Raw genomic sequence first — 14,229 nt, 5'->3', positions numbered from 1 at the left:
CCATTTTGAGATTGAACTAAAAATTCCCAGCTGACCTCATGGTTCAACATGGATCCCTGACTCACTTCAGTGTTTGGCTCTCTAGGTTTGAAGGTTCGACCCCTCATTGAGGCTCCTCGAAAGGATTTTTCACTGACTAGAAAATGAGTATTGTACTCTCCCAAGCATTTAGTACCGTGCTCTGCACACAGTAAGGGCCCAATAAATACTGAGTTGCTCCTTTCATTCACCTCCATCCCATCCCCCAACTCCACGGCACTTATATACTTATCTGTAATTTATTTATATTGATTTGTCTCCCCCTTTAGACTATAAGCTTGTTGTGGGCAGGGAATGTGTCCATTTACTGTTGTACTCTCCCAAGTGCTTAGTACAGTTCTCAGTAAATGTAGTTGAATGAATGAAAGCGGTATTGGCTGAGTAGGGGAAGGAGTCGCCCACCGGAGATAAAGGCAGTTCACCCTAAGCTTCTTGCCAAAGAGCCTCCCTTGCTTTTGAAAATTTTCCTCTAAGTAATTTAAGAATTTAGAAACTCATAATGTAACACATGGACACTTCAGCCACCATTCTGAAATCCATTTGCCCTGGAATTCTTTTCTGGATTGGCTGATTTCATTTGCCCTGGAATTCTTTGCTGGCTTGGCTGATTTGAGAAGTTTCAATTTAAATGAAGATTGGTCCTGACAGAAACCTTGAGCCCTCCGTAGTTCTATGTCACTGGTGTGAGGTCTGTCATCTTTCTACCCGGCCTCCAGTGGTTGCCCTTCTTGCTCTGCATCAAACAGAAACTCCTCACCATTGGCTCCAAAGTAGTCATTCACCTTGCCCCTCACCTCCCTACTCATCTGCTACAACCCAGCCCTCACATTTCGACCCTCTAATGCCAACCTACTCATTGGACCCCGAACTCATCTGTTTCACCGCCGACCTCTCCCTTATGTCCTGCCTCTGGCCTGTAACCCCCTCCTTATTCACATCCGACAAACAGTTACTCTCCCCGTCTTCCAAGCTTTATTGAAGGCTCATTTCGTCCAAGAAGTCTTCTCTGACTAAGCCCCACCTTCCCTTTTCTCCCATTCCCCTCTGGGTCTCCCTGACTTGTTCTCTTTTATTCACTTCCCTTCTCTGCCCATGGCATGCATGTACGTACCTGTAATTTATTCATTTATATCAACGTCTCTCTCCCCCTTTAGACTGTAAGCTCATTGTGGGCAGGGAATGTGTCTGTTTATTGGTATATTGCACTCTCAGGTGCTTAGTACAGTGCTCTGCACACAGTAAGCACTCAGTAAATATGATTGACCTCATAGGCTTGAAATTTTTTAAAATGGTATTTGAGTATTTACTATGTGCCAGGCACTGGGTTAGATACAAGCTAATCAGATTGGACACAGTCCCTGTCCCACGTGGGGCTGACAGTTTTAATTCCCACTTTACAGACGAGGTAACTTGAAGCACAGAGAAGTTAAGTGACTTTCCCAAAGTCACAAAGTGATGGAGCTGGGTTTAGAACCCAGATCCCCTGATTCTCAGACCTGTATTTTTTCCAGTTAGTCCACGGTTCTTTTTTGGATGTGGCTTTTGCCTCAGAAGAGTCCAATTTGTACGTGCTAGAGGAATAAAAATAAATGGCTCATGTTTGAGTCACAGGGAGTGAGACCAAAGTGAATCCATTGACCTGCTTATGTAATTCAGTAAATTCTTTGTTCTTGGAAAAGGCTATTTTCATTCCTCTTGGCTCACACAGGTGGGCACCCTGGAGCTTTGATTTGCTTTGAATCAGGCCTAGCACTTGGGCTGCTTGAGCCTCATCTGCAGGATGAGAGGCTTGGGTTGGTTACAAGGGAGAATTTCCTAACAGCACGGGCTGTTAAACATCAAAATGGGTTCTTGAAGGAAGCCATGGTAACCCATCTGGAGTCTTTCGAGAGGGGCATGCGCTCTCGTCAGTCGGACATGGATTGGACGTGATCTTGTCTGAAGGCAGAGAAGCCACGCCAGCTCCTTGCAGGATTAAGGGTTGGCTGATCTGTTTCTGAAATATCCCTTTCCTCTCGATCTCTCCGTAGAGCCAACCCTGCTGGCATTTTGGCTTCAGAACTCTCGTGTATCACTGTCCTGGAAGGTTCTAGCCAAATTATTGTATGGATTGTTTGCTGCCTGACAAATCTAAGCCTTAATAAATGGACTCAGGCCCTTAACAAATGGACTAGGCTTGAGGGAAGCCGATCTAATTCTGAGTGGGATTGATCTGTGAAGGAAGAAGTGAGAGTCCCACCTCAAGTGTGTGCTGCTGATGAGAACAGAACGTGTCATGCTTGAGGGGCTGTGAGGAGAGCTACCGCTGGAGAACTAAAGGTTAAAGAAGATGGAGAAATAGCATTCCTGGCTAATTAGACACTAAAGATTATAGCTTTCTTCATACTTTAGGGTTAGGAGAACAGATAGTTGTGAGGGGAAAAAAGGAGAAGGCCATCAACCTAAGGGAGAAAGATGGGAATGACACTGGTGAATGATTAGCTAAATTTAGAGCACCTGAAAGAAACCAATAGGAATACACTTCTACTTGGGATCTCTGAGGGGAAAAGAAAGGAATGGGTTCAGGAATGAGATTTTTAAAAAGCATTAAAATAGCCATGATTATTGGTGTCTGTGGTATCATACTATCCCGAGTGCTTACTATAGTGCTCAGTTGGTGTTCAGTGATTGCAGAGGGAGCTGAAGTAGGTGGAATTTCCAGTGGAGATTCTTGATTCTGGAGAAGCAGTGTGGTTTAGTGGATAGGGTACAAGCCTGAGAGTCAGAAGGACCCCGATTCTGATATCATTTCCACCACTTGTCTTCTGTGTGACCTCGAGCAAGTCATTTCACTTCTCTGGGCCTCAGTGACCTCATTTGTTAAATGGGTTTTAAGATGGTGATCCCCAAGTGTGACGTGCACTGGGTCCCACCTGATTAGTTAGTATCTACCCCAGCACTTAGTACAGTGCCTAGTGCCTAGTAAGCACTTAAAAGATACCACTGAAAAAGCAAACTGAATTTGAATTGAGAAAGAAAAACCCAATTTGAGATGGAGACTGTAAACTCTTATGGGCAGGGAACACGTCTGCTAATTCTATTGTATTATACTCTCCCAAGTGTTTAGTGCAGAACTGTGCACATAGTGAGCGCTTAATAAATGCCATTAAGTGGATCCAGCATTTTTATGGTATTTGTTAAGCACTGGTAATGTGTCAGACATCGTATTAAGCACTGGGGTAAATACAAGCTATATCAGGTGGACACAGTCCATGTCCCACATGGGGCTCACAGTCTAAATCCCCATTTTACAGATGAGGTAACTGAAGCACAGAGTTAAGTGACTTGGGGCAAATCACACAGAAGACAAGTGTTAAAGAAATATATCCCGGCTGGATTATTATGTCAGCCTTCTGTGTGACCTCCCTTCCTCCTGTCTCTCCCCACTCCAGTCTATTCTTCATTTCACTGCCCGGATCATCTTCCTGCAGAAACGCTCTGGGCCTGTCACTCCCCTCCTTGAAAACCTCCCGTGGTTGCCTATCAACCTCCACACGAAACAAAAACTCCTCACTCTGGGCTTCAAGACTCTCCATCACCTTGCCCCCTCCTACCTCACTGCCCTTCTCTCTTTCTACTGCCCACCCTGTACACTCTGCTCCTCTGCCGCTCACCTCCTCACCGTCCCCCATTCATGCCTATCCTGCTGTCGACTTCTGGTCCACGTCCTACCGCTGTCCTGAAATGCCCTTCCTCCTCACCTCTGCCAAACTAACTCTCTTCCCCTCTTCAAAGCCCTTCTGAGAGCTCACCTCCTCCAAGAGGCCTTCCCAGACCGAGCTTCCCTTTTTCCCTCTGCTTCCTCTCTGCTCCCCCCTGCCCTCTGCTCCCTCCTCCTTCCGCCTTCTCCTCCCCTCAGCTAAGCCCCCTTTCCCTATGCTCCTTCCCCCTCCCCCTCCCCCTCCCCTAAGCCCTGTGCTCATTTGTGTATATATTTATTACCCTATTTATTTTGTTAATGAGGTGTACATCCCCTTGATTCTATTTATCGTGACTATGTTGTTTTGTTTTTGTCCGTCTGTCTCCCCCGATTAGACTGTGAGCCCGTCATTGGGATGGTCTCTAACTGTTACTGAATTGTCCATTCCAAGTGCTTAGTACAGTGCTCTGCAATAGTAAGTGCTCAATAAATACTATTAAATGAATGAACGAATGTCTGTAAAAGAAGTAAAATAATAATAATAATGGTATTTGTTAAGCGCTTACTATGTGCCGAGCACTGTTCTGAGCGCTGGGGTAGATAGAGGGTAATCAGGTCGTCCCACATGAGGCTCACAGTCTTAATCCCCATTTTACAGATGAGGTAAATGAGGCGCCAAAAGTTAAGTGACTTGCCCAAAGTCACACAGCTGACAGGTGGCAGGGCCGGGATTAGTACCCATGACCTCTGACTCCTAAGCCCGAGTTCCACTGTATGAAATATCACAGGTCAGGTAGATACATGGTTTTGCTATTCAGTTTGCCTAGTATATAAGCCGGTAAGGGGACTTGAAGAACTTTGTAACGTTGAAGAAGGTAGGTTGAATATGAGTGTTGATACCTATCTACTTTAATCTTCAGATTTTTGCCTGAGGATTGCTTTGATATTAAGAGAATATTGGCCTTGAAGAAGCATGGCATAATGGATAGAACCCAGGCCTGGGAGTTAGGTCATGGGTTCTAATTCTGGCTCTGCCGCTTGTCTGCTGTGTGGCCTTGGGCAAGTCACTTAACTGCTCTGTGCCAGTTACCTCATCAGTAAAACGGGGAATGAGACTGTGAGCCCCATGTGGAACAAGGACTGTGTAAAACTCAATTTGCTTGTAACCACCCAAGTGCTTAGTACAGTGCCTGGCGCAAAGTAAATGCTTAACAAATATCAAAATTATTATTATATTTAACATCATTATCTTCGTGGTGATGCACATTGATTTTTTGAGAACCTCAAAAGGAGAAGGTATGACAAGATTAATATTGGAGACATTTAATGACAGACAAGAAAAAGATTGCTAATTATTTCTTCATATTTCTTCCTATAATACTTGCGGGAAATGATTCAAGGTAATTAGCTTGGAAAAATGGGGAAGGATTCCCAATTTGGAAGTGACAACTTCATCCGTTTTCTGAGCAGAGAATGAAAGACCAAGTGGAAGCCGGAAGTTGAGGGGATGATCTGAAGAGACTATGGGAAAGTCAGAAATTTGTGGAGTGGGTAGTTTATATTCATCAGAAAGCCATAGCTCAGGCAAGGACACTGTGAGGTCAATAATAATGATTATGGTATTTGTGTTTACTTTGTGCCAGGCACTGTACTAAGTGCTGGGTGGATACAAGCAAATTTGGTTGTACACGGTCCTTGTCCCACGTGGGGCTCACGGTCTCAATCCCTATTTTACAGATGAAGTAACTGAGGCACAGAGAAATGAAGTGACATGCCCAAGGTCACACAAGATCAAGTGATCCAGCTTCCTTGAATCCTCGAGAGGAGGGACCAAGTAGGACTAGACTGTAAGCTCATTTACAGCAGGGAACAGAGTTCTGTTGTAGTATACTCTATCAAGCGCTTAGCACAGTGTTCTTCAAGTAGTAAGTGCTCAATAAATATGGTTGATTAATCAGCCCTGTAGGTGTGAGGTTCCATACCCAGTGAGAAGCAGCATGGCCTAGTGGATAGAGCACGGGCCTGGGAGTCAGAAGGACCTGGGTTCTAATCCTGGCTCTGCCAGTTGTGTGCTGTGAGACCTTGGGCAAGTCATTTCTCTGTGCCTCAGTTACCTCCCCTATCAAATGGGGATTAAGACTGTGAGCCCCATGTGGGATCGGGATTGTGTCCAACCTGACTAGCCTGTATCTAACCCCACTGCTTAATTCTGTGCCTGGCACATATTAAGGGCTTAATCATACTTATTGAGCGCTTACTATGGGCAGAGCACTAAAGAATACCATTATGATTATTATTGTTTTTTGTTTCAGTGGCGTCATGTATATATGTCTGCTCAGTGCATTTAGTTTGACAGTGTTGTAAATAGCTTTACGTTAGCTTGTAAGCTCCCTGTGGTCAAGGGAATATGCCACTTTATTTTGTATTTCTCAAATGGCTTATTGAATAGAGCATGGGCCCGGGAGTCAGAAGGACCTGAGTTCTATTCTGCCACTTGTCTGCTCTGAGCTTACAGTCTAGACTGGCTCACAGTCTAAGAAGGTGACAGAAGAGGTTTTGAATCCTCATTTTGCAGATGAGGTAACTGAGAAAACAGAAAAGCTAAGTGATTCACTCAAGGTCACATGGCAGACAAGCGACGGAGCTGTAATTAGTACCCAGGTCCTCTTCCTCCCAGGCCTGTCTTCTTTCCATTAGGCCACACTGCTACTCAGTCTGTGAACCCCATGTGTGATGGGAACTGTGCAACCTGATTAATTCATATCAACCACAGCACTTAAAGCAGTGCTTAACGCACAGTGAGCGCTTAACAAATGCCATAGTTTTAAGAGAAAGAGGGAAGTGTGCACCAAAAAAGAAAGGAGAATTGTCTGAACTCCGCAAACAATTGGGGGAGAGAGGATATGGGGAATAAAAGCAAAGTGAAGGGGAGAAATGAGGGAAATAAGGTAAAATAGCTAAATCTGAGGGTTCAAGAATTTCTTAGCGGGTCCTAGCAATTATTAAAATTTCTGTTGTCACAGTACAGGGGCACATTGGGACTAGGGACTAACCTGTAAATGCTAGATTGTAAGATCATTACGGGCAGGGAATGGGCAAGAGAAGCAGCATGACCTAGTGGATAGAGCACAGGTCTGGAAGTCAGAAAGACCTGGGTTCTAATTACGACTCTGCCACTTGTCCGCTGTGTGACTTTGGGTGTCACCTCTCTTCTCTATGCCTCAGTTCCTTCATCTGTATAATGGGGATTAAGACTGCGAGCCCCCTGTGGGACAGGGACCGTGTCCAACTGGTTTCACTCATATATACCCCAGCACTTAGTACAGTTCCTGGCACAAAGAGCTTAAAAAAAAAAGGGGTTTCCTAACTCCATTGTATTGAGCACTCCCGAGCGCCTAGTACAATGCTCTGCACATAGTGCTCAATTAATACCATTCACTGATTGATTGATTGTTTGCACTCAACACTTTGTTACTGAGGCAAGATCCAGAAGCCGCCTTAGTGAAATTTTTATTCGATTTCCTGATGATACAATTCTTGGATGACAGCTTTTATTCATTTTTGACATGATGCAACTTCTCAGCAACCTAATCTAATGGGCAATATTCTTTTATTGTGTTGAAAAAGATTTGCCCATATTCAGGAGGGAAGAGTGTCGCTTGCATTGCAAGCAAGTTCGCACAGGTCAGGAGAGAATATTGTAAATTGAACTTTTCAACCTGCCGCGGCTTAGCCGTTAAAGCAGCCAGCAGCCTGGCGGGAGCAGAAGTTCAGCGAAATGGAGTAATGATGAAAAATGTCGTTTGCAACTTTTCTCTGTCAATAACAAAGCTCATCTTTTTGTGCCAGCAAAAAGATTTCAAATTCACATTTCAAATTCAGTTAATCTCAAAATAATTCAAAAATCAAAGAGCTTATTCAACCATCAAGATATACCAGATTGACTCACTGTGTATTCATAGAAGAGAGAGGGGAGCAGAAAAAAAGAATCCAATATCGGAATCAGTAAAAGCAGCACTAGTTTTTGTTCAGTTTAAATTGTTTTCAGGCCACACAACCACACTGTGAATACTAAGAAAGATTCCAAAAGAATATTTTCTGATTTATATCGTTGGCGTTCTCAGAGAGCAAAGTTATGGTGGAGGCAGGAGAAATTAGTCATTTTCTGTCTCCTCTTCCTCTTATTCTGGTTCGCAGTCTCTTGTTAGCTTCTTCTTGTTGGTTTCTTAAAACTTTCTACCTAATTAGGGCCGTATGATTATGTGATTGGGAAAACAGCACTAGTGCAGGTTATGTTTAGCATATGTGCTCTTCTGCGTTTTAATACTCCAAACTGTAAAATGAATTGGCTTTCACTAATGGGCAACTAAAATGAATATAACTTTTTTGGGATACATTTCTGATGGTGATTTATTTCTCTCTGTTTTTGTATCTCCCTCTCCGACACTTGCTCTCTCTCTACCTCTCTGTCACTTGATTGCCTTTTACCTCTCCATTGCTCTATTTGTCTACCTCTCTGACATTAACTCTCAACTTCTCTGTTGTTCCTTTCTCCATCATGCTCTCTCTCTCTCTCTAGCTCTCTGTCCTGCTCTCTCTCTACCACTCTAACTCTCCACGATGCTTGTTCTCTACCTCTTTGTCTCACTCTCTTAGACGGTGAGTTCGTTGTGGGCAGGAATGTCTCCTTTGTTATATAAGCACTCTCTCAAGTGCTTAGTACAGTGCTTGGCACACAGTAAGTGCTCAATAAATAGGATCGATCGAATGAATGAACTCTTCCAGGAGGCCTTTCCTGACGTAGCCTTCCTCTCCTCTTCTACTCCCATCCCTGCAGCGTGGCATGGTGGAAAGAGCACAGGCTTGGGATTCAGAGGTCGTGGGTTCTGATCCTGGCTCGTCCACTTGGCCACTGTGTGACTTTGGGCAAGTCATTTAAATTCTCTGTGCCTCAATTACCTCATCTGTAAATTGGGGGTTTGAGACTGTGAGCCCCACGTGGGACAATCTGACTACCTTGTATTTACCCCAGCGCTTAGAACAGTGCTTGGCACATAGTAAGAGCTTAAATACCATCTTGATTATTATTATTATCTCTAATGTCTTGCTTTGCATTAGTGCCTCTCTCCCACTCTAGACTATAAGCTCATTGTGGGAAGGGAATATGTCTGGTTATTGTTATATTGTACTTTTCCAAGTGCTTAGAATAATGCTCTGCACTCAGAAAATGCTCAATAAATACATTTGACTGGCTCTACCTCTCCACCATGCTTTCTCTGTGTCTCTGTCATGCTCTCTCCCTAGTCTCTGTCATGCTCTCTCTCTAGCTCTCCATCGGGCTTTCTCTCAAGCGCTCTGTCTCTCTCTCTCTAGCTCTCTGTTGCTTTGTCTTTCTAGCTCTCGGTCACTCTTTCTCTCTCTAGTCCCCCACTGCTCTAGCTCTCCAGCTCTCAGCCCCCCTATTGCTCCGTCTCTCAGCCCCCTTTTGCTCTCTCTGCCCTCCATCTCTGTCTCTCGGTCTTCCTATCACTCTGTCTCTCCGCACCCCCATTGCTCTGTGTCTCTGCACCCTGTTGTTCTGTCTTCCTGCTTCTCTCTACCTATCCATCCAACCCCAGAAGGAGAATATAACAAATGACATTTTTCCCCTTGAAAAGAGTTGATCAGCCTCAAATTAGAAAACACTTTATTTCCAGAGTTTATTTTTATGGACCTGATTGAATCCGCAGTTAGACTCGTACTTCTAAAATTAGGCTCTCCCAATCTCTGTGGGCCAATGGCTCAGAATATAAATGTCGTAACACTAAGTCTGAGTCTACCAACCATAGAAGTAGGATCTATTCCAGGGGGATATCTATAAATGAATCTGAGAATATACCACTGCTTAATGCTTGTTGGAGGTGGGTTTGGAGAGGAGTAACAAGGCCTAGTGGATAAAGCATGGGCCTGGGAGTCGGAAGGTCCTGGGTTCTAATCCCATTTCCATTGCTTGTTTTCTGCACGACCTTGGGCAAGTCACTTTACTTCTCTGTAAAATCGAGATAGATGTGGGGACAAAGAGCTGTGTCCAATCCAATTTGTTTGTATCCATCCCAGTGCTTAACAAATACCACAATTATTATTATTATTATTATAATGGCATCATCTTTTAACTTCAGTGATGTATTTGTCCTTGAGTGTTTAAAGATGATACCCACATCTGAACGAGGGCAGATGGGATTAAATGCCCAGCCAATAGAGCTTTCCTCGGGAGGCCACTTGAAGAGATGATCCTCTGCTTCTTAAACAGGCATTTTACAGACCCTTCCTTTCCCGAGGCCAATGACTTGGTCACCCCCCTACCTAGAATGCCATCCAGTCCTTGATTCTCCTTGATTCTCTTTGATTCTATTTATCTTGATGATGTTGTTTGTTTTATTCCGTTTTGCTTGGCTGTCTGTCTCCCCCGTTTAGACTGTGAGCCTGTCATTGGGCAGAGATTGTCTCTATCTGTTGCCGAATTGTACATTCCAAGCGCTTAGTACAATGCTCTGCACATAGTAAACACTCAATAAATACTACTGAATAAATGAATCCAGTCGGTCATGCCCTCTAGACTGTAAGCTTTTTGTGGGCAGGGGAATGTATATGTTTATTGTTATCCTCTCCCACGTGTTTAGTCCAGTGCTCTGCAGACAGTAAGCGTTCAATAAATACAATTGACTGACCGACTGCACTAAGAGGCATGGCCCGAGATGCCATCCAGATGTTTTTGGTAGACGTTTGCTCTCTAATTGTTCACAGGTGATGCAGGGCTGGATCTACGCCCTTGAGGTTGACGTAGAATTATTTCTCTCCTCCTGGCAGCAGGCTGTCTGATCCCCTGCTTTAAGGTAATTGATGGGCCACAGAGTTTTGTGGCATTTTGATACCCGACAGCTGTGTCTGTCCGCCAGGATGTGAGCAAACCAAGCCCACGATGACCCTTATGTTTCATCCTGTCTAGTAGGACAGACCGTGGGCATTTATAACCACCAAGTTCTGTTTTTTTTTCTTTCTTCAGCCAGGCCAGGTGTTAGGGGAATTGCTCCTGGGTGGCTGTGGGAATCCAGGCCTTCAACTGAGCCGGAGGAGGGGGGCAGTGGTGCATTCATTTCAGTAAAATGTCAAAAGATTGAGCCAGCAGTGCCCGCCTCAGTGCAAATGAAATGAAAATCTAACAGCAACGTTTCCACGGGCACAGATTGCGGAAATGGCATTCTAATTAGAAATCACCTGCTTGGAATGACTCTTGCTGCCCTTCGATTAGAAACTCCAACATGGAGGTGTTCCGTTTAATGATGCCAACTCCACCCTCTTGCTCTGGAGCCTGGTAGCTGTCTAGGGGCATGATTTTTTTTTAAATGGTATTTGTTAAGTGATTACTGTGTGCCTGGCACTGTTCTAAGCGCTGGTGTAGATACAAGCAAATCAGGTTGGACACAGTCCCTGTCCCTCATGGGGTTCACAGTCCTATTTATCCCCATTTTCCAGATGAGAGCCCAGAGAAGTCAAGTGATTTAATAATGATAATAATGTTGGTATTTAAGTGCTTCCTATGGGCCGAGCACTGTTCTAAGCGCTGGGGTAGATACAGGGTAATCAGGTTGTCCCACATGAGGCTCACAGTCTTAATCTCCATTTTACAGATGAGGTAACTGAGGCACCAAGAAATTAAGTGACTTGCCTAAAGTCACCCAGCTGATAGGTGGAGGAGCCGGGATTAGAACCCACGACCCCTGACTCCTAAGCCCGAGCTCTTTCCACTGAGCCTTGCTGCTTCTCTAAGGTCACACACATTAGGTAATAGAAGTTTATCATGAATGGCAGAAATGTCAAATTATTCACCCAGTGGATAGAGACAGGCTTGGGAGTCAGAAGGATGTGGTTTCTAATCCCGGCTCTGCCCCTTGTCTGCTTTCTAACCTTGAGCCAACCACTTAACTTCTCTGGGCCTCAGTTACTCATCTATAACATGCGGATTAGAACTGTGAGCCCCATGTGGGACAGGGACTGTGTCCAACCCAATCACCTCATATCTACTTCAGCACTTAGTACAGCGCCTGGAACGTATTAAGCACTTTGCAAATACCACAGTTATTATTATTAACAGTAGTGGAGACTTTGTAGCCCATTTTTAAGCTTGTACTACTCCTCCCCTGAGTTGTTGTAAATTGGCACAGTTGCCATAGGAGCAAACATCCACGCCTCTGCTATGGGAGGCCTTTGGGTCTTGTTACGGGCTACGGAGGCTCCCCCATCCTCATGCCTGACTTTGCAGTCCTAGAGGTTCACTCAGTCTGGCATATCAACTTTGGGGAACAGCCACTGGCCGCCTCGGAAATTGGTTGGCTCTGCCACCTTCCTTCCCCCCTCCATACAAGCCGGACCACTAATAATAATAATAATGTTGGTATTAAGCGCTTACTATGTGCAGAGCACTGTTCTAAGCACTGGAGTAGATACAGGATAATCAGGTTGTCTCACGTGAGGCTCACAGTTAATCCCCATTTTACAGAGGAGGTAACTGAGGCACAGAGAAGTGAAATGACTTGCCCACAGTCACACAGCTGACAAGTGGCAGAGCTGGGATTTGAACCCATGACCTCTGACTCCCAAGCCCGGGCTCTTTCCACTGAGCCACGCTGCTTCTCATATTCACTCAACCTTCCAAGCATTACTAAAGTCACGTCTCCTCCGAGAGGCCTTCCCCCGATGAAGTCGGCTTCTCTCCCGCTCTCTCTCTCCCCTATGTCATCTATGCACTTCGATCTGTGACCTTAAGACACTTGATATTGGCCCCAGCCCCACAGCACTTATGTACATATCTTTAAATTATATATTACAAATTATTGTTACTAATGTCTGTCTCCCATTCATTCAGCCATATGTGTCCTTACTGTGTGCAAAGCAGTGTACTAAGTGCCTGGGAGAGTACAATATAATGATAAACATTTCCTGCCCACAACGTGTTCGCAGTCTAGAGGGGCCGACAGACAGGAATAGAAATAAATAACTGATATATATATATATAGGTGCTGTGGGGCTGGGAGGGGAGATGAATAAAGGGACCAAGTCAGGGAACATGTCTGCCAATACAACTGGTTAACGGCGCAACAGACAAGAGCAGCAGAAAATAAAATGGAGCAGGCTAGAAGGTCCTTTGGAAGACTGATCAACAGAATTCATTCATTCATTCAATAATATTTATTGAGCGCTTACTATGTGCAGAACACTGTACTAAGCACTTGGAATGTACAAATCGGCAACAGATAGAGACAGTCCCTGCCCATTGACAGGTTTACAGTCTAATCGGGGGATTAGATTAGATTAGAATGGGGTGGCGGTTGAATGTTAGCCTCCAGACCAAACTAAATTTACTTTACATAGGTCTGATATTGTCCAGTTTCCTCTGTGGTTGAATAATAATAATACTAATTATGGTATTTGTTAAGCGCTTACTATGTGCAGAGTACCTTTCTAAGCACTGGGGTAGATACAGGGTAATCAGATTGTCCCACGTGGGGCTCACATTTTTTTAATCCCCATTTTTACAGATGAGGTAACTGAGGCACAGAGAAGTTAAGTGACTTGCCCAAGGTCACACAGCAGACAAGTGGCAAGGCAGGGATTCGAACCCATGACCTCTGACTCCCAAGCCCGAGCTCCTTTCACTAAACCACACTGCTTCTCTGGACCTCCCCACAGAAGCCACATATGACTACTCTTTTTTAATGGTATATGTTATATACTTACTATGTGCCAGGCACTGAAATAATCTCGGGGGTAGAAACAAGCTAATTAGGTTGGTCACAGTCCCTGTCCCACATGGAGCTCACAGCTTTACTCCCCATTTTACAAGAGCAGTAACTGAGGCCCAGAGAAGTGAAGTGCTTTGCCCAGAGTCACAGCAGACAGGTGGCGGAGCCAGGATTGGAACCCAGGTCCTCTGACTCTCAGACTCTTGGTCTTTCTAGTAGGCCACACTGCTTCACTAGCAGTGGCCCTGGTGGGTGATGACTGCCAAGAGGAAAACAGACCCAAGGGAACAGCATGGTGACAGGTGACAAGACAGGATGGCAGATGACAAAGGAAAACATCTAGCATTTAAGCTACTGTCTGCCCAATCCAGATGAGGTGGGTGGAACGTGTGAGGAGAATGAATGACAGCAGGAAACCCATGCAGCTCTTGGATGGTGAGTGGAAACTGGTGAACTAAAGGAAAAGAGAAACAAAAAAAAAAAAGAGAGGTGTGCTCTGCGTTTAAGTGCTTAAAAAGCACCATTGCTGCCTCTACTGATGAATTGGAGCTCAAACACAAGGCGGTCCTCTGCCCAAGCATAAAAAGGTCACAGGAGAGAAGCAAGGGGATATGGACTTAGTCATTGTGTTTATTGAGGGCTCACAGTGTGCAGAGCACTGTATTAAGCACTTGGGAGAGTGCCACACAACTTGCTGTCTTGCTCCCTTTTTCATCTCCCCTCCCAGCCCCA

General features: G+C 44.8%; 1 long non-coding RNA gene across 1 annotated transcript in view; it reads left to right on the top strand.

The window, feature by feature from the left end:
* The window catches only part of LOC114812797, a 158,087-nt gene that overhangs the window by 107,307 nt on the left and 36,551 nt on the right, over positions 1–14,229 (top strand). The gene's annotated exons all lie outside the window — the stretch shown is intronic.

This window comes from Ornithorhynchus anatinus, chromosome 6 (genome assembly GCF_004115215.2).
Source record: "Ornithorhynchus anatinus isolate Pmale09 chromosome 6, mOrnAna1.pri.v4, whole genome shotgun sequence".
NCBI lineage: Eukaryota > Metazoa > Chordata > Mammalia > Monotremata > Ornithorhynchidae > Ornithorhynchus > Ornithorhynchus anatinus.
This window is presented reverse-complemented; position numbering and strand designations above follow the sequence as displayed.